Genomic DNA, 18693 nt, shown 5'->3' with positions numbered 1-18693 from the left:
ATGCAACACATGACATCATACTCTTAAATAAATACGTGAAATATCACAACCATTTCAGTAATGTCAACATAAAAAAAAAAATGCATGCGAGTTTTAAAACATTTCTCTTTTCTTATCTTATGCAAGGCGTACCTGATGGTGACGGGGCGTCGACGTTGGGACCGTGGAGCGTGCCAAGCCTACATCGTAGGCTAGTCTACAGAATCTAAAACCTAGAGCTCTGATACCAACTGTAAAGACCCTAAATTTCCACATATCTAGAGTCGCCACTAACGTCTCGTGCTCATCTCTAATGCAGAATAAAAATCTAAGCATGCTCATCTTTATTAGCGGAAAAATTTAAAAGTTCAGAATACATTAAAACATTGGAAAACACTGCCGGACTTACGTGTTTCAAATATCGTGCTGGAGTTCAAAAAGATAAAATAAAACGATTACAAATTAATTAATATAAATGAATGAAATGCAAACGCCCTATCCTAACCAAGACTAGGAATTAAATATGCAACTATCCTATGCACGCGCCACAGTCTCTGATCACGATGCCACCGTCAACCGTACATGGGAGCCTTGCCTTTACTTGAAAAACAATATGGCACACGGCCTGAGTATTTCGAAGAAATACTCAGTAAGTGACCCCACTATAGGGGCCATGCTAATGCAAACACATGCAATCATGAATAGGGACCTATCTCTAATCATCTTAGGGGTGGCCTCCAGTCTCGGACAAATTGGATGTGTAGTACTTCCCTACACACGACTCACACGTGCGAGTGTGAGTCCCCAGGGCGCTCGCACACCCCCTGGACCCTCTGGTCAAGCTAATCTGTAGCGACGTCCGGAGGTCAGCGGAACCCCATAGTGTCATGCGCCTCATGAACACCCTCATCTGTGTGCTTTCGCACCTGTGCGCATTCGCGCTCATGATAAGGTGCGCGTCCGCACTCATCATCTCTAGAGGAAGTAGCCCTATGCTTATGAACATACAAAATGCATGAGGTCCCTCTAAATCCATCGTAATGTCTCTTCTGACACAACCCTCTAGTCTCATCTCTTTGTTACTCTAGGTAACGCATATCGTGGATATTTATATTAATATCATTTTCATGCTCTTAGGGTTGTGTCCTACGTCGATCTAACGACATGATGCAATATGGCACTCATCATCATCTAGCATGCTCAATATGGAAAACATCATCATATTAAGGTAAAAATCATGCAATCATCATGCTCATCATAATGCCACAACGTGCGTCAAACATATTAAGCGTCACTCAACAAAATATGTATAAACTGGCACATATCATCAAGCATCATACAATTTATTTAGCCTATCCTATAGTAAGGCCACTTACTTGGTTGGCCTCGGCCGAAGTACTCCCTAAATAGCTAAACGTAAGCTCCCATTCCGTGAGAGCTGCTTCCTACTTCGCTGGGTTTGTTTCCTATCACGCCGTTCACCACTTTCCGTTAGTATTTCACAATTAATTTACCTATAATTTAATAAATGTAAAATACGGCTCTAAAACGGCCTCGGATACCTTAATCGGGGCCGAAAATAGATCCGGGAGGGTCGAAACAATGGAAACCGGGCTGAAAACAGGTGAGCCGAGCCGAACAGCCGCTGGAGCAGCCGGAGGAGCCGCCGGAGCGTCACCGGAGGGAGCCCGAGCCGTTTGCACCGAGCCGAGCTGAGGACTGCCGCGCCGCTGTGTGACACGTGGCAGCAGCAGAGAAAGCCACGTCGGGCGGTAGTGTTGGGTCGAAGCGCGGGTCGGAGTCCGGTTCGGGTCGCGGGCTGTGGAAGGCTACTGGGCCAAGGCTAAACGTTGGGCCTCGGCTTACTGGGCTGGGCCGCAAGTGTTTGGTTTGCAGGCCGGCTCAATTGGACCGTGGGTCTAGTCTGGGTTGGTTCAACTGAACCGTAGCTTCTGGGCCAGTTTGAGGTTTGGGCCGCTGTAGTTGGGCTGGGCCGAAGGCAGAGGCCAAGGGAGGAACGGGCAGGCTCTCCCGGGTTCTGGGTTCGGGTTGACCCGGATCCGTGGATCTCGTCTTCCTTACCCAACTTTGACCGATTTTCCGGCGAGCTTTCCTCTCCTTCCCGCGGCGTTTCCGTTGCCGATTTCGGTCCTCTTCCTTCTCTTTTCCTCTTTGTTCGTCGTTCTTCTTTCCTTTGTGGGAGTTTTGCGGCCTAAAAGCTCCTAAAAGCCATAGATCTAAGAATCGATTAAGAAACCTAACTTTCCGACCTCGATTACCGACGACGACGCTTACGAAATAATACAAAACGCACCCTGAGTTATTGTGCTTTCATTAGGGATCTCTCTTACGGTAGTAAAAGGTCGTTTGGTGTCGGTTTAAGGGTGGTTTGAGGGCTCGTCGGAGAAACTGGACACTCGCCGACGTTTGTCCGAACTCTCTCTCTCTCTCGAAATTTTCTCTCTTTTCTCCCTTTGCAGGCGTTCTGAAGATGCTGGGCTGAGGGTGGGCGTGCTGTGGCCGTTGTTTCGCGTGGGTTCCGCGAAACTCGGCGGTCGCCGGAAAACTCGCGGGTTTTCCGGCGACTGAGTTTCTTTTTTTTTTTTTTTTTTTTTTTTGTTTTCATTTATTTATTTATTTATTATTATTATTATATATATATATATATATTTATATATTTATTTATTTATTTTTTCTTTCTTTCCCGGGTCATTACAGGAACTTTCATCGTTCAACAAGGGAATCTTGGCTAAACAAGTGAGTGACTCTACATTTGTTGGTTGGAAGGATTGTATGATGAAGCATGCGTGCCCTGTGGCCCCTACATACACAGAATTAGGAATGTTATGCTATTTTAAGTATGTTATGTGATGACCTATAAGGCCATGTTATGAATGTGTGTGATGCCATGCTACGTCATGATATGTAATGCCATGTGAAGCCATGTTATGAATGTGTGTGATATAAGTCGTGATAAGTACTATTCATACGTGATTCATATGTGTACTATGACATGAATGAAAGGAAAAACGAAATGATTCTTATTATATGCTATGATTTTAAGCTATTATGCATTTATCAATGTCATGTGCATTAGGATATTTCCTCGTTATGTTATGTTAGTACAAACGCATACCTTCGATATTTTTGTTCATCATCATATCATGTGAGCCTTTCACTCTGTGGTGTCCGGCAACGCATTAGCGTGTTTAGCTCGATGAAGCCAGACCCAGGGGTACGTATACGAGTCTGCCTGCTATGTCCATGTGTGCGTGCGTGGGCCGTGTATGGGGAAGTACCACACATCCAACCCTACCTAAACTGGGCAGAACTCAAGCTCATGATACGTTGTTTTAAAAGATAGGTTCCATCATGTATGTGTATGTTTGCATTACCTGACTCCAACAATGAGATTACTTACTGAGTATTTACTAAAATACTCGAGCTACATGCTACCCTTATTTTTCATGTAAAGATAAAGCATCCATGCACGGATAACGATGAATGCTGGAATGGTCATGGAAGCTGAGATAGGACGGTAGTATGCTTTGTTTTCAATTAATAGTTCCATAGGTAGCTTTTGATTTTTGTACAAAAAAATCTATGTTACCGACGACGACATTATTTTTATTTATTGTTTTAAATTAAACATGTAAGTTCATGGCTTCGTTTAAAATTTTTATTTAGATTTTCGCATATGTTATTAAAGGCATGCATGTAATGACGTGTCTGATCTAGGTAAGAAAATTAGGGGCATTACACTATTACTCCGACAAATTAGATTAACCTCATAAACCTTAGAGGTTGGTTAAATTGATTTTTGAAAGTTAATTATCACGTTTTTAAAATAATTAAAAAAAAACTAATCCAACTCTAAGTCAACTCAACTCCTACTTACTTACAGATATTTCCTTTCAATCAACTAAAATACCTTAATCTATATAAAACTATCCATAGAGTTTCCTCATAGTCAATTTTTATTTTAAGTTCGTTATTATGAATTATTATATTTATATTAATGAATGAAAGTAATGTTAAGCTAGGTTTTTAATTCTATCTCAAACTAATTTACTTTAGGAATAATCTTGATATTTTACTATTTTCAACAGTTTAAAACAAAACATTATCGGTAATGCCCCTAATTTTTTTAGGTTAATTAGTGACGTTACCCTAGCATGCTTTAATCACATAGACAGAAATTCATATAAATACTTTTAAAATAAAGGCATTGACTTACATATTCAGTTCGAAACATAAATAAATATAACATGGTTTTTAACATAAAACAAATTGGCATAAAACACCTACCAACTACTAATTAAATTCAAATTCAATGCTGCTGTCCTATCATGATCTATCCTAACTTCCATGGTCTTTCCAGTGTTCATCGTCATTCGTGCATGAGAGTTTTGACTTTACTTAAAAAATATAAGGTAACATGTGACTTGAGTATTTTACGAAATTCTCGGTAAGTCAACCCACTATTGGAGTTAGTAAAGCAGTCACACACAATACATGATTGAGATCTATCTTTTAAAACCGTAACATGACCTTAGGCTCTTTCTAGTTTCGGATAGGGTTTGGTGCATGGTACTTTTTCACTCACGGCCCACGTACACGCTCATGGACCCACTAGGCGGGCTCGTACACGTACCCCTTGGGCCTGACTTGGTTGGGACAAAATATTACACGTCACTGGATGCCTCAGAAAAGGAAAGACCCACATGATATCATGACAAACATAAATATCGAAGGTACGCATCCGTACTAGCATAACATTACGGGGAAGTATCCCGATGTACATGACATACATACATGCATGAGGTCCCATGATTTTCATTCCTAACATAATAGTTGTTTCATTTCGTTTCTCTTTCCCCCCATAACATATTTCATATATGGATCATGTACATGGTATATATCACGTAATCCATCACGTAACTTATATGGTAAGACATAAAATTTCATACATGACATTTCATTTCATTCATAACATAGTGTATTGGATATCACATGCATACATGGTAATATAAAGAGCATATAAGCATCACATAATTAATATGATGCATGCACCATCATACATCAACCAATTAGCTTACTCCAACCGTAAGACCACTAAAAGATTGGCCTTGGCCGAAGTTACTAATTACTCGACAGCCGCTTCGAAAACTATATTCCAATGCTTAATTCTCACCTATATCAATTCATATAACATGCTTACGGCATATAAACCTCTTAGCCTAACTAAACATGATGATTATTTCTAACATAAGTCCTACACCTAACTAAATTTGGATAGATAGGAGTCTTACTGATCTCAAATGCCTTAGATAAGGTAAAAATGGTTTTAGGAAGGTCCAAAACTTAGGAAATGGTATATAATTTTTAAACGAGCTGTCTAAGCTGAGAAGCCAAGTCCACTGCGCCGCCAAGCTGCGTCAACGCGGGAATGAGGCGGGTCATTATTCAAGTTAACTGCGGGCTGTATGGGTTGGGTTGAGTCACACTAGGCTGATACGTTCCGGGATGGACTGCTTGTATTGGGTCGTGGGCGTTGTAGAAGTGTGGTTCACCTATAGCAGAGGCCCGAGAGAGATACGACAACCTAAAATCCAAGATTTGTCTCCCTTACCTACCCAGGTCCGTAAATGTGTGGATTTGGATGTGTTTATAAGGGATGAGAGATGTGAATTTAAGGGAGGGTTGTGTTGGTTACTTTTGCAAAAATAATGCCTCGCCGGAAATCACAAGATATCGGACCAGATTTAAATATATATATTTTAATTCCAAACCATTACATTATCTCAAAGTCTAAATCCATTGAAAACAAATTAAATTTAATTTTAAGCTGCTTGAAACATGAAAAATGTAAACTCATTAGGAAGATAAAACCGTGAATGTGAATGTTAGTTTTGTATGGATAGTTGAATATACTTATGGACTTTTCCTAAATCGATTAATGCAATGTCGAGAATTCAGGGGTATAAAACTTTCTATGACAGATTTTTCATGATGAAATTTATATGACATTCTGAGTTAAAATAAATATAAAATCTTAAATTTAATGCTTCCAATATACTTAAACCATAAGTTTGCAAATAACATATTACAAATATGAAATTAAAATGCTTACCATGTGACAACATTACTTCAACAATAATTATTTTAATGTATTTAAAATACATTAATTATTTTATTAATGTATTATAATATAATTTTTTTTGTGAGTTGATATAGACAACTTATTAAATATTAATTTGAACTCGGTAATAAATAAACCATTTTTCTTTTATATTTAATATGTTTATGAACCTACATGTCAATTATTTAAATTCTTCACTTAATGATCATTCACTAATTATACGCCACTCCACGATAAATTTAGAGTTGCACTCCTATACGCTGCACGACAAGTTGTTACATAGATGAAATTATTACTAGATCCTTTAAGAGCTTATCGTAATTATGGTTAGGTCAAACGTTTGTTTTGCCCTTGTAACTATATTTAAGTCGTTAATTACCACAAATTCTTGAAAGAACAATTGTTTATGATCCAACCATGATAAGAGGGTAGAGACCTTTTATTCAAGTTCTCATGTCATCACTTAGAAAACTACTCTTCTACTTACTTGATATTAAAATAACTGAATTACATCTCATAAGACATGTCCTCAGCTCTCTGTTTGGTTAGTCTCTAAAATGGAAGACATATTGAATTGGTTAGGAAAGTTGTTCTCACCTTACAAATCAAATGATAAACCCTAATAAGTAGAGTGTTGAGTTATGGAGTCTGCTCCCTGTATTTATAGCTTGGTCAATGGCTATATCCGGTAAAGCTATATTTGGTAAAGCCATATATGGTGAAGCTATATCCGGCAAAGCTATATATGGTACATAGCTATATATAGTAGATAGTTAAATCTGGTAAAGCTATATTTAGTAGACTGAACCATATATATATCCCGTCTAGTAAAGCTTTGAAATGTACTTTTTCTATTCTCTATACTCTCTCTTGTTGTACATACCTGAAGTCATCAATACAAAAATCCTTTTAGCCAGAGTTCTCCTTGCAATTCTCTCTATCCTTCTCTTTGTGATCATCTAGATCGAGCGTGTGCGTTGTTGTGCGATCCTAACAACTGGTATCAGAGCAAGGCAAAATTCACCACGATCTGTGAAGATGGAAAGTTCAAAGATTGGAATTGAGATGTTCGATGGATCCGATTTCGGTTTCTGGAAGATGCAGATTGAAGATTATCTGTACCAGAAAGATCTTCACGAACCTCTGTTGGGGGTAAAGCCGGATACCATGACCACGGAACAGTGGAAGCTCAAGGATCGACAAGCCTTAGGGATCATCCGGTTGACGCTATCCAGAAACGTGGCGTTTAACATCATCAAGGAGAAGACAACGTCAGATCTGATGAAGGCGCTGTCAAATATGTATGAAAAACCGTCGGCTATGAACAAGGTGTATTTGATGCGTAGATTGTTCAATCTACAGATGTCTGAAGGTGAACGTGTTGCGGATCATATAAATGAATTCAATATGATCATAAGTCAACTGGGTTCGGTGAAAATTAATTTCGAAGATGAAATTAAAGCGTTGATTTTGATGTCATCCTTACCCGAGTCATGGGATACTGTTGTTGCCGCAATCAGCAGTTCCCGAGGATCTGATAAACTGAAGTTTGATGAAATTCGAGATGTAGTTCTCAGCGAAAGTATTCGCAAACGGGAAACTGGAGATTCATCAGGCAATGCTCTCAGTGTTGATCGAAGGGGAAGAAGCAAATCAAAGAGCTCAAACAAACATGGGCGTTCAAAATCAAAGAACCGGGAAAAATCTCCAAACAAACCCAACGTAACGTGTTGGAGCTGTGGGGGAAAAGGACACTTTCGGACAGATTGTACAAAGCTAAAGAAGAAGCAGAATCATAAATCTGAAGATGATGATGATTCTATATACACAATAGAAGATGCTGAGGACGTTTTAATCCTTAGTGTGGATAGCCCAGCTGAATCCTGGATTTTGGATTCAGGTGCATCGTTCCATTCTTCTCCAAGTAAGGAATTGTTTCGAAATTTCAAATCAGGAAATTTCGGGAAGGTGTATCTTGCCGACAATAAAACCTTGGAGATTGAAGGAAAGGGAGATGTCTCCATACAAACTCCAGCAGGAAATCAATGGACATTACAAGATGTCAGATACATTCCTGGTCTCAAGAAGAACCTGATCTCTATTGGTCAGTTGGATAGCACAGGCTATGCAGCAGAGTTTGGAAAGAGTTCCTGGAAGATTGTGAAGGGCGCCATGGTTGTTGCACGTGGCACAAAATTCGGAACCTTATACACTACTGCAGAGTGTATAAACATGACTACTGCTGCTGAGAGTGCTTCCAATTCAAGTCTATGGCACAATAGACTTGGACATATGAGCGTCAAAGGAATGAAGATGCTGACTGCGAAAGGAGCTTTAGAAGGCTTAAAATCTGTTGATATGGGTCTTTGTGAGAGCTGCGTTATGGGCAAACAGAAACGAGTTAGTTTCACAAAGGCTGCCAAAGAACCGAAGAAAGTGCGGTTGGAAATGGTCCATACAGACGTCTGGGGACCATCTCCAGTTTCATCACTTGGTGGATCAAGGTACTACGTCACCTTCATCGATGACTTCAGCAGGAAGGTATGGGTTTACTTTCTGAAACACAAGTCAGATGTGTTTACCACCTTCAAGAAGTGGAAAGCTGAAGTTGAAAATCAGACCGGCTTGAAGATCAAATGCCTGAGGTCTGACAATGGAGGAGAGTACAACAAATCAGAGTTTATAACATTTTGTGCAGCTGAGGGAATTAGATTAATAAGAACAATTCCCGGTAAGGCAAGACAAAATGGTATTGCAGAAGGGATGACAGAACCTTGAATGAGCGAGCAAGAAGCATGAGGATTCATTCTGGATTGCCAAAGACATTCTGGGCTGATGCTGTGAACACAGCAGCATATTTGATTAATAGAGTGCCGTCAGTACCCTTGAAGTTCAAATTGCCCGAAGAAGTATGGACAGGAAAAGAACTCAAGTACTCTCACTTGAGAACCTTTGGCTGTACTGCGTATGTTCATGTTGATCTTGAGAAGAGAGATAAGCTTGATGCTAAGGCTGTGAAATGCTACTTCATAGGCTATGGCTCTGACATGTTCGGGTATAGGTTTTGGGATGAGAAAAATATGAAGATCCTAAGACACTGTGATGTGACCTTTGATGAAAATGTCATGTACAAGGACAGAGAGAAGATAAACTCTGAGACTACGAAGCAAGTGGGAGTTGAATTTGAGTGGCAAGAAAATTCACACAGTGATGGTACAACAGAAGCTCAAGAAACTCCTGATCCTATTGCTAAAGAACCAGACGTGGCTGATCCTATTGCTGAAGAACCAGACGTGGAGCAAGTTGCACCTGAACAGGTGTTGAGAAGATCATCCAGAACTACCAGAGCACCAGACAGATATTCAACCTCATTACACTATTTGTTGCTGACTGATGAAGGAGAACCAGAGTCCTTTGATGAGGCCCTACAAGTGGAAGATTCAACTAAGTGGGAGCAAGCCATGGATGATGAGATGAGCTCACTTGAAAGGAATAATACGTGGGTGCTGACTGAGCTGCCTACAGGAAAGAGAGCTCTGTTGAACAAATGGGTGTTCAAAATCAAGGTTGAACCAGATGACAGAAGGAGGTTTAAGGCTCGGTTAGTAGTTAAAGGATATTCACAAAGAAAAGGCATTGATTATGCTGAGATCTTTTCTCCAGTTGTGAAATTAACTACTATCCGAATTCTACTGAGTATTGTTGCATCGGAGAATTTGCACCTTGAGCAAATGGATGTAAAAACGGCATTTTTACATGGAGATCTAGATGAGGAGATCTATATGCAACAACCCGAAGGATTTGCAGCTCCAAGCAAGGAGCACATGGTGTGTAAGCTCAATAAGAGCTTGTATGGACTGAAACAAGCACCGAGACAATGGTACAAGAAGTTTGACTCCTTCATGAGCAAGAGTGGTTTCCACAGAAGTGAAAAGGATCAGTGTTGCTACCTCAAGAAATACACTGATTCTTATGTGTTTCTACTCCTGTATGTGGATGATATACTAATTGCTGGATCAAGTATGAGGGAGATAAACCACCTGAAGGCAAGCTTGTCTTCCATATTTGAGATGAAAGATTTAGGTGCAGCGAAGCAGATCCTTGGGATGAGGATTTCTCGAGATAGATCTGCTGGCACATTAAATCTATCCCAAGAGCAGTACATTGAGAAGGTGTTGTCCAAATTCAAGATGAATAACGCTAAACCCAGGACTACCCCCTTGGCAAATCATATTAAATTGTCAAAGGGGCAATCTCCCAAGACAGTTGAGGAACGTGAGCTCATGGCATCAGTTCCGTACGCTTCTGCAGTTGGGAGTTTGATGTATGCTATGGTCTGCACTAGACCTGACATAACACATGCAGTGGGAGTTGTTAGCAAGTACATGGCAAATCCAGGGAAGGAACATTGGGAAGCTGTGAAGTGGCTTCTGAGGTATCTGAGAGGTACATCCAATACTACACTTTGTTATGGCAATGGCAAAGTAGTTCTGCAAGGTTTTGTGGATGCTGATCTGAGTGGAGATGTAGACTCCAGCAAGAGCACATCTGGGTATATCTACACTATAGATGGAACAGCAGTGAGTTGGATGTCCAAGCTTCAGAAATGCGTTGCTCTTTCATCTACTGAAGCTGAGTACGTGGCCATAGCTGAAGCTGGAAAGGAGATGATATGGATGACAGACTATCTAGAAGAATTAGGCCGGAAGCAGTGCAAGAAGATCCTTTATACAGATAGTCAGAGTGCCATACAGTTGGTGAAAAACCTAGTCTATCATTCAAGGACAAAACACATTAGAAGACGGTACCATTTCACTCGCAGGTTAGTGGAAGAAGGCGATATGTGTTTGGAGAAGATAGAGGGTGCAAAGAATCCAGCAGACATGTTGACAAAATGTGTTGATGTTGGAAAATTAAAGCTATGCAAAGCCTTAATTGGTATGGTGTAGGATCAGTCTCCAAGTGGGAGAATTGTTGAGTTATGGAGTCTGCTCCCTGTATTTATAGCTTGGTCAATGGCTATATCCGGTAAAGCTATATTTGGTAAAGTCATATATGGTGAAGCTATATCCGGCAAAGCTATATATGGTACATAGCTATATATAGTAGATGGTTAAATCTGGTAAAGCTATATTTAGTAGACTGAACCATATATATATCCCGTCTAGTAAAGCTTTGAAATGTACTTTTTCTATTCTCTGTACTCTCTCTTGTTGTACATACCTGAAGTCATCAATACAAAAATCCTTTTAGCCAGAGTTCTCCTTGCAATTCTCTCTATCCTTCTATTTGTGATCATCTAGATCGAGCGTGTGCGTTGTTGTGCGATCCTAACATAGAGTTCGTAACTCACTTAGAATTAAGATCGAGTTGCATAGAATTAAGATCGAGTTGCATATGATCATACGGTAAAATATTAATCTTCTCAAGTAAAAAATTTATTAGAAAGAAAAATGGATAAATTATTTTGGTTTAGTCCTACACAAACTCATTCTACAAGGTATCTCTACTCATATTTTCACTTGAAAGACTTGGATCAAATCATTTGTAACAATCGTGGCTCATAACAACAATGTTATCGGAATAAAGCACCCAACTTTATCCATATTTTATAAACCATTTATATTACTACTTAAACATGATCTTTCCAGAGGTCCACGACGTGACACTAATAACTTTCAATTTTTCATAGGATGGATACTGTTTAAACTCTAAATAAAATTTTTTAAATCAAATTATTAATTACGAGATTTTAAGATATAAATTCTCATGACATTTCTTCAGATTAAACACCAAGTTTATGCACGTTGGAACTAGTTGATCTATAATGTTTATCCGTCATTCCTGTTTTCTTGGAGATACACTGTAGATTGAACCAGTTGATATATTAATGAAACTATCCTTTCCCATCTATTTCGATCAAATAGTGCGTCAAAACTTATTACTTATAAAGTTTTGCTAACTCTACGAAAAATATATTCTTAACGTGTTAGATTAATCTGATTAGACATGAATTTAATAGCCCTTGGATAACGTTGGAACATGGGAATAGTAACATATGAAATGCTCTAATGCATCGCCTACCATAATAAACTTATTACAAACGTCTAAAAGTTCTTTTAAGTGAGAAGGATAACTTGGATTATTTTATTTTTAATAGATTTAAATTACTTTCGTCTATTCCTTTTCAATAGGTCTATTTTTGTCCCAAAGGCTCATCTTAATCTCTTCATTTTCATTTTCCTCTCATCCTTCCTAAAATATAGTCTACATGTATTAAATGGATTCCATTATGTATAAATTGTAGGTTAAAATTTTGCAAACAGAAAGTCAAGTAGTCGTGTTTAAAAAGTATATGGACCAAAATGAATCAAATTTAAAAATACAAGAACAAAAAACAACGAACATTTAGAATGTAGAGATATTAAAATGATCAAATGTCAAAGGGGATCCATATAGTAGTTAAACCATACATGTCTAATATCTATGTTGAATAAAAGAAAACTTGCATACGAAAATGGTACTAATTCTATAAAATTGGCTACTCTTTGTAAGGTAGTAACTCAGCTTCGTATGGAGTAATGTGCATCTATACATATGAAGAAACCAACTAATTATTCTCGAAGCTTGTTTGGATTGACCTTTGAAACTCTTTAAAATATTTTTAAATGTAAGAAAATATACTTTAAACTCATGCATTTCCTTGAATATACAGAAATTAATCTCAAAATTTTGTTTGTTCTAGTTTATTTTTAGATTCTAAGAAAAAAAAAAAGTTAAATAGATCTGGCTTATAAATATTTGAACTTTCCATTTGTGTTTAATAAATCTCTGACAAAATTAAATTTTTAAAAATTAAATGATATGTTAAATATAAATTTAATACAATATCGCCCTTACTCGAAAGTTTGATTCACTGTTCTTACTATTGACACAAATTACCGGTCTAGGTAGGATCCCTAAGTCTCCAACTCGACTACACAGTCATCTGGATCACATTACTTCACATTTATCTAAAAACAAAAATTAAAAATAATTTTGACGAGTAATTAATTTACTCCTCAACTAGCTAACTTATCATTAACAAATTTTATTATTTTTTTGGAAATATTTTAAGTTTTATTCCCAATGGGTTATTCTTAGGCTTTTGGTGTGGATAGAGTCCATCCAACCATTACCTTGGCTCCTAGTCTCATCTACTAGGACCTCCCGTTGATATTAAGGTGTTCTAGCAACCTTAAGTTTTATTTGTTGGCTCTATTTATGTTCACTACAAATTTTAGACTCGTACGTAAGGCTCACTCTCGGTCAAATACGGTTTGTCCACTAAATTCTCTGGTCATAAATATTTATTGTTCCCAACTTGGCACACATCGCATTGGTTACGGGTTTTGCCGGGATTAGTAGACTAAGAATACTCATTCACATCTCCATATCGTAAATAGTTCATAAGCATAAACTAGAGTCGTACATCATACTTACTAATCACGATTCTCTAATATCCTCACATTTTAGGCATGGATTCATGATTATTATTATTATTATTATTATTATTTAACTCGTGCCATTTACATACATTCAACGTTTCTAGCTCTTAATCCCATGGTAACATGCTTGTTTAGGAGCTTCGAGATACTACTTACATGAATCGTCAATTCCTTTGCTTTCATAATTGTTCATAATATGGTAATTTCGTCACAAATTCTCTTAATTTGACCTATATCTAATGATTTTCAAGGTTAGTATAAGCTAATATTGATAAAACAGGTCAAAAGGAGTTGAACAGAACGAGCTGAAACTTGAAATAAGCCTCCACCACCCACATGCGTACTACACTCGTTGACCCACATGTCCCACTCCTTGGTTACTCGCACCTCCACGTGCGCGTGAAGCCTGTGCACTGATGCGTCGTTCATCCTCGAAATAGCCTGAAATTCTAAATTTTTTTCATCATTTCATTCCATACCCCTTACATGATATCCACTAACTTCATAATTCACGGTGGGTTATCATCCCAGAAAGTTAAATAATATCTTCGAGGATAACACCATTGGGCTCAATTTTGTTTCTCTTCTTGTTTCCTTTAGAAAAGAAACTTTAAAGGAATTCATTGACAAAAGGAACAAGAACAGCCTAAGGAGGTAGAGGGAACCGTGCCCAAACGCTACAACCTATTTTCTGCAAGAGACCGCATAAAGATCCAAAAAAATCACAGATGAAGGGGATCTTGATCAATCCGAGTGTACTCCGCATGACGTATCACAAGCAACCCTACAACTCCATTCATCCGGAATAATTGAGAAAACAACAGATAAAATTCTATACATTTATATTGATTCTAGAGCGGATTCTAAAAAATAGATTACAAATTTTCTAAAGCTGATTCTGAAAAATATACGGCAAGTGCGCCCAATAGAATGTATCAATCACGTAACAAGACATGTGAAGAATTGAGAGAAAATTGGATCGAGGGTTTGTCCATTAGGATTGGAAATGGACAAGCCCGACTAACCAATTGGGCATGAACGGGCCTCAACCGACCAATATTGCTGAAAAATGACTAAAGAAATTTTTTTCCATCACATCGTTTTAATATATTTTTGATACACGCTAAAAACAATAAAATCAAAAATATTTATTCTCATCGATATATTTCTCAGGAGAAAAAGAGGAGAACTTGTGAGATAGGAATAAAAGTAAGAAAAGTAGAGAGTAATACTATAGAGTTTGAAAACTAATATATATAAATGTATATATTAAAATTTTGGTAAACTCTTTGAGGATAATTTTTATCGTGTTCATTTGTTGAAAATTGTAGGATGTACATTTATCTAATATATAAATTTAATGAAGGAGTTATGTTCAACCAAACCAAACCAGTCCTCCCTCCTTTAAGGTAAAACTAATTATAGGGCCTGCCTTAAACCACGTAATTATCTTTTAACAAATTTAACTAGTTTGAATGGGTTATTTTTGTGTTTGTATATAAAGAGGGTTTGAGTTGGTGAATGCATTCAAATCAATTCTTATTCCTAAGAAGTTTGAGAATTTGTACCAAAAGAAAAGAAAATAAGGTAAGGTAGAAGAGACAGGTGAACTAGAAAGGATGGGATTGATATCAAAGTTTATGGCATTAATACCACTGTTGCTATTGTTGGTGTCTAATGCTATCGTTGATGCTACTAGCGGTGTTTTTGATATTACGACATTTGGTGCCAAACCTAATGCTGATGCTACTCAAGTACGTGTACATTTGTTTAAGTTGATAAACGAAAATTTCATTTTGTACAAAATATTTTTCTCAAATGAAATGGTTGAATTCACAGGCTTTAACAGATGCATGGAAGGAAGCATGTGCTTCGGTTACTCCAAGTAAAGTATTGGTTCCAAAAGGAACTTATCAATTAGGAGAATCCAGGCTCAAAGGTCCATGTAAAAGTCCTATTGAGCTTCTAGTTGAAGGAACATTACAAGCTTCTCCTACCGACACGGAAGGAGATGGGTTGCTTGTTATGGAATACGTATCATTTGGCATTGTCTGGTACTGGAGTTTTCGATGGCCAAGGAAAAGCTGGTTGGGAAAAGAATGTTTGCCACCTGAAGAAAGAATGCAAAAAGCTTCCCATGGTAAATGCTCGTACTACTTTAATTATAAAAACAACTCATAATCTGGGTTAACATTATATGCTTTAACATGGGAGTGTTTTTTCTTTGTTTGTTTAAAATGGGCAGAATTTGAAGTTCAATTTCATCACAAATTCGATAGTGAAGGACATAACTTCGTTAGATAGCAAGAATTTTCAATGTTTTGGCCGGCAAGAATCTTACCTTCGATCACCTGAAAATTACTGCACCACACAATAGTCCCAACACCGATGGAATTCACTTGGGCGATTCAGAAGACGTTTACATTCTCAATACCGCAATTGCAACGGGAGATGATTGTATATCTGTAGGATACACTAACAGAAAAATAACCATTAGTATGTTACTTGCGGACCGGGACATGGCATTAGCATAGGCAGCTTGGGCAAGTATAAAACTGAAAAAGAAGTAGTAGGAGTTACAGTGAAGAAATGCAAATTAATCGGTACTACAAATGGTGTCAGGATCAAATCATGGCCAGATTCTGCCGTCTCATACCCAGCCTCTGACATGCATTTTGAAGATATTGAAATGGAAAATGTTGCCAACCCTATCATCATAGATCAAGAATATTGTCCATGGAATCAATGCAACCGAAAGGTGTGTATTAAATTCGAACCTCGTTGGTTTCCAACTTATTTTCTGAACATCCAGGTTCCATCCGCCATTAAGATTAGCAAAGTTAGTTTCAAGAATATCAGGGGTACATCTTCTACTCCGGTTGCAGTCAAACTTGTTTGCAGTAAAAGTAATCCATGTGAGGGGGTGGAAGTAATCCATGTGAGGGGGTGGAAATTGCTGATATTGACCTCACTTATAGTGGTAAAGAAGGGCCAGCTGTGTCTGAGTGTGCAAATGTGAAACCGACCGTTTCTGGAAAGCAAAACCCTCCCATCTGTGCTAAACCAGCGCCACTTGAGACCACTCCGTCGACTGATTGAATAATCTTTTAACGCCGACAAATGTTTCAAACCATTCTTCCTATCATTTTTATTTTAGCTTTCAAAATTCGATTTACAACATGCCATGATGTTGGGCATATTAATCTTTTAACGCCGACAAATGTTTCAGACCATTCTTCCTATCATTTTTATTTTAGCTTTCAAAATTTGATTTACAACATGCCATGATGTTGGGCATGTTTTCAATAATTGTATTTTTTTACATTTAGGAGAATTAATACTTAACGATTCTATTTTTATACAATAATAAAGTCCTCCCCTACATAATTGACATTCCTTTTGCTTTGAAGGAGGAGAAGACCATGAATTTGGTATCACGCTGTTTGTGGAGGTTCCTTACAATGGAAAAATTACAAATGGAAAGTATTAATAAATAATTTTAAAAATACAGCAATAAGATTTATGGAATACACCATTAAAATTTCAAAATCTATTATATAAAATATACCTTTTATAAAAAGAAATATGGACAAAATCTCCCTTTATAATTTAATTCAAAATAAACTATCATTTGAATTAGTAGCAAACTAGAAAGAGTCTTCCTTTATAATTTAATTCAAAATAAATTATCATTGGAATTAACTTAGACCGTAGCAAACTAGAAAGATTTTACAGAGGACAAGAGTAATAATGGAAAATAAAATCAATCATAGGTATTTCATTAGTTCGTAAGAAGTACCAAATTAATCAAAGCTATAAAAAAAAAGGCTATCCTTATAAGAAGAGTTTTGCTAAATCCATTGCAATATAGCAAAAACAATGAAAATAAAACCAACAATCATTATGATTTTCTTGTTTCGGAAAATATCTTACCATTATGATTTGCTTGTTTTGGAAATTATCTTACCATTATGATTTTCTTGTTTCAAAAAATATCTTATCCTAGAGGGCGTAGAGAGTTTAGAATTCTAATTTGAATAGGAATACAGGATTTTACAATGCAAATAAGGTAAAAACTAGTTTTAGATAAAAGAAACCAACCTGTTGATAGATATAAAAACAATTCTAGAAATAGTTGAAATATTCTAAAACAACTTAAAAATGGGAAGGATTATTTGTAAACATATCACAATTTTGTTGGGTTAGGGAGAAGTCAAAAATTTTATGAGGAGAAAGGGAGAAGTACTTTGGGTCGGATTCAGCCTCCATTGGTCACTAAAATGTCAGCTTATTAGTAGAAAAGCTTTGACGAGGATGAAGATCGACGGGAGAAGCCTCGACCATGAGAGGCCCCTACTCTCTCTAGTCAAAATGTTAGTGCTTGATGATTTGATGATTTAGAATAAAATGTCGAAGAAGAGGAGTGTATGAAACAGTAAAAATGTGCTTAAAATGAAAACCCTAATCCAGGACGTTTGAAGCACGTGCTAAAAAAACCTGAGTAACGATCGATGTTTTTCGAAAGTTTCCTTAGGAGGAATGATCAAGCTTGATTATTTAGAATAGAATGTCGAAGAAAAGGAGTTATAAAACAATACAAAAGTGCTTAAAATCGAAACCGTAATTTAGAAACCCTAATCCACAACGTTTCAAGCACGTGCTAAAAAAATTGAGTAACAGTCGATGTTTTTCGTAATTTTCTTGGGGAATGATCAAGCTTGATGATTTAGAATGGATCGAACAAAAAAGAAGTGTATAAAACAGTAAAAAAAGTGTTTGAAATCGAAACCCTAATTTTCGACATTCTATTCTAAATCATCAAGGTTGATCATTCACCAAGAAAATTTCGAAAAACATCAACGTTACTCAGTATTTTAAGCACGTGCTTCAAAAGTCCTGAATTATGTTTTTCGAAATTCTCTTGGGGAATGATCAAACTTGATGATTTAGAATAGAATGTCGAAGAAAATGAGTGTATAAAACAGTAAAAAAAATGGGTTTAAAATCGAAACGCCAATTTTATTACCATTTCCAACATTTTCGACCCTTGCAAAGTTGTTTTTGACGTTATTAAGGGCATTTTAA

At 37.2% G+C, this 18693-nt stretch overlaps 1 pseudogene across 1 annotated transcript; it reads left to right on the top strand.

Moving 5' to 3' along the window:
* The first annotated feature begins 15426 nt into the window (after positions 1 to 15426).
* On the top strand, positions 15427 to 16798 carry LOC147790120 (exopolygalacturonase pseudogene; annotated as a pseudogene). The gene is made up of 3 exons (XR_015422903.1): positions 15427 to 15748; positions 15913 to 16366; positions 16421 to 16798. The product of XR_015422903.1 is annotated as an exopolygalacturonase pseudogene (transcript).
* Positions 16799 to 18693: the final 1895 nt, after the last annotated feature.

Source organism: Cucurbita pepo, chromosome 11 (assembly GCF_057944985.1).
Source record: "Cucurbita pepo subsp. pepo isolate OVF chromosome 11, ASM5794498v1, whole genome shotgun sequence".
NCBI classification, from domain to species: Eukaryota; Viridiplantae; Streptophyta; class Magnoliopsida; order Cucurbitales; family Cucurbitaceae; genus Cucurbita; species Cucurbita pepo.
Note: the sequence above shows the minus strand (reverse complement) of the source record. Positions and strands in the feature narration are given on the sequence as shown.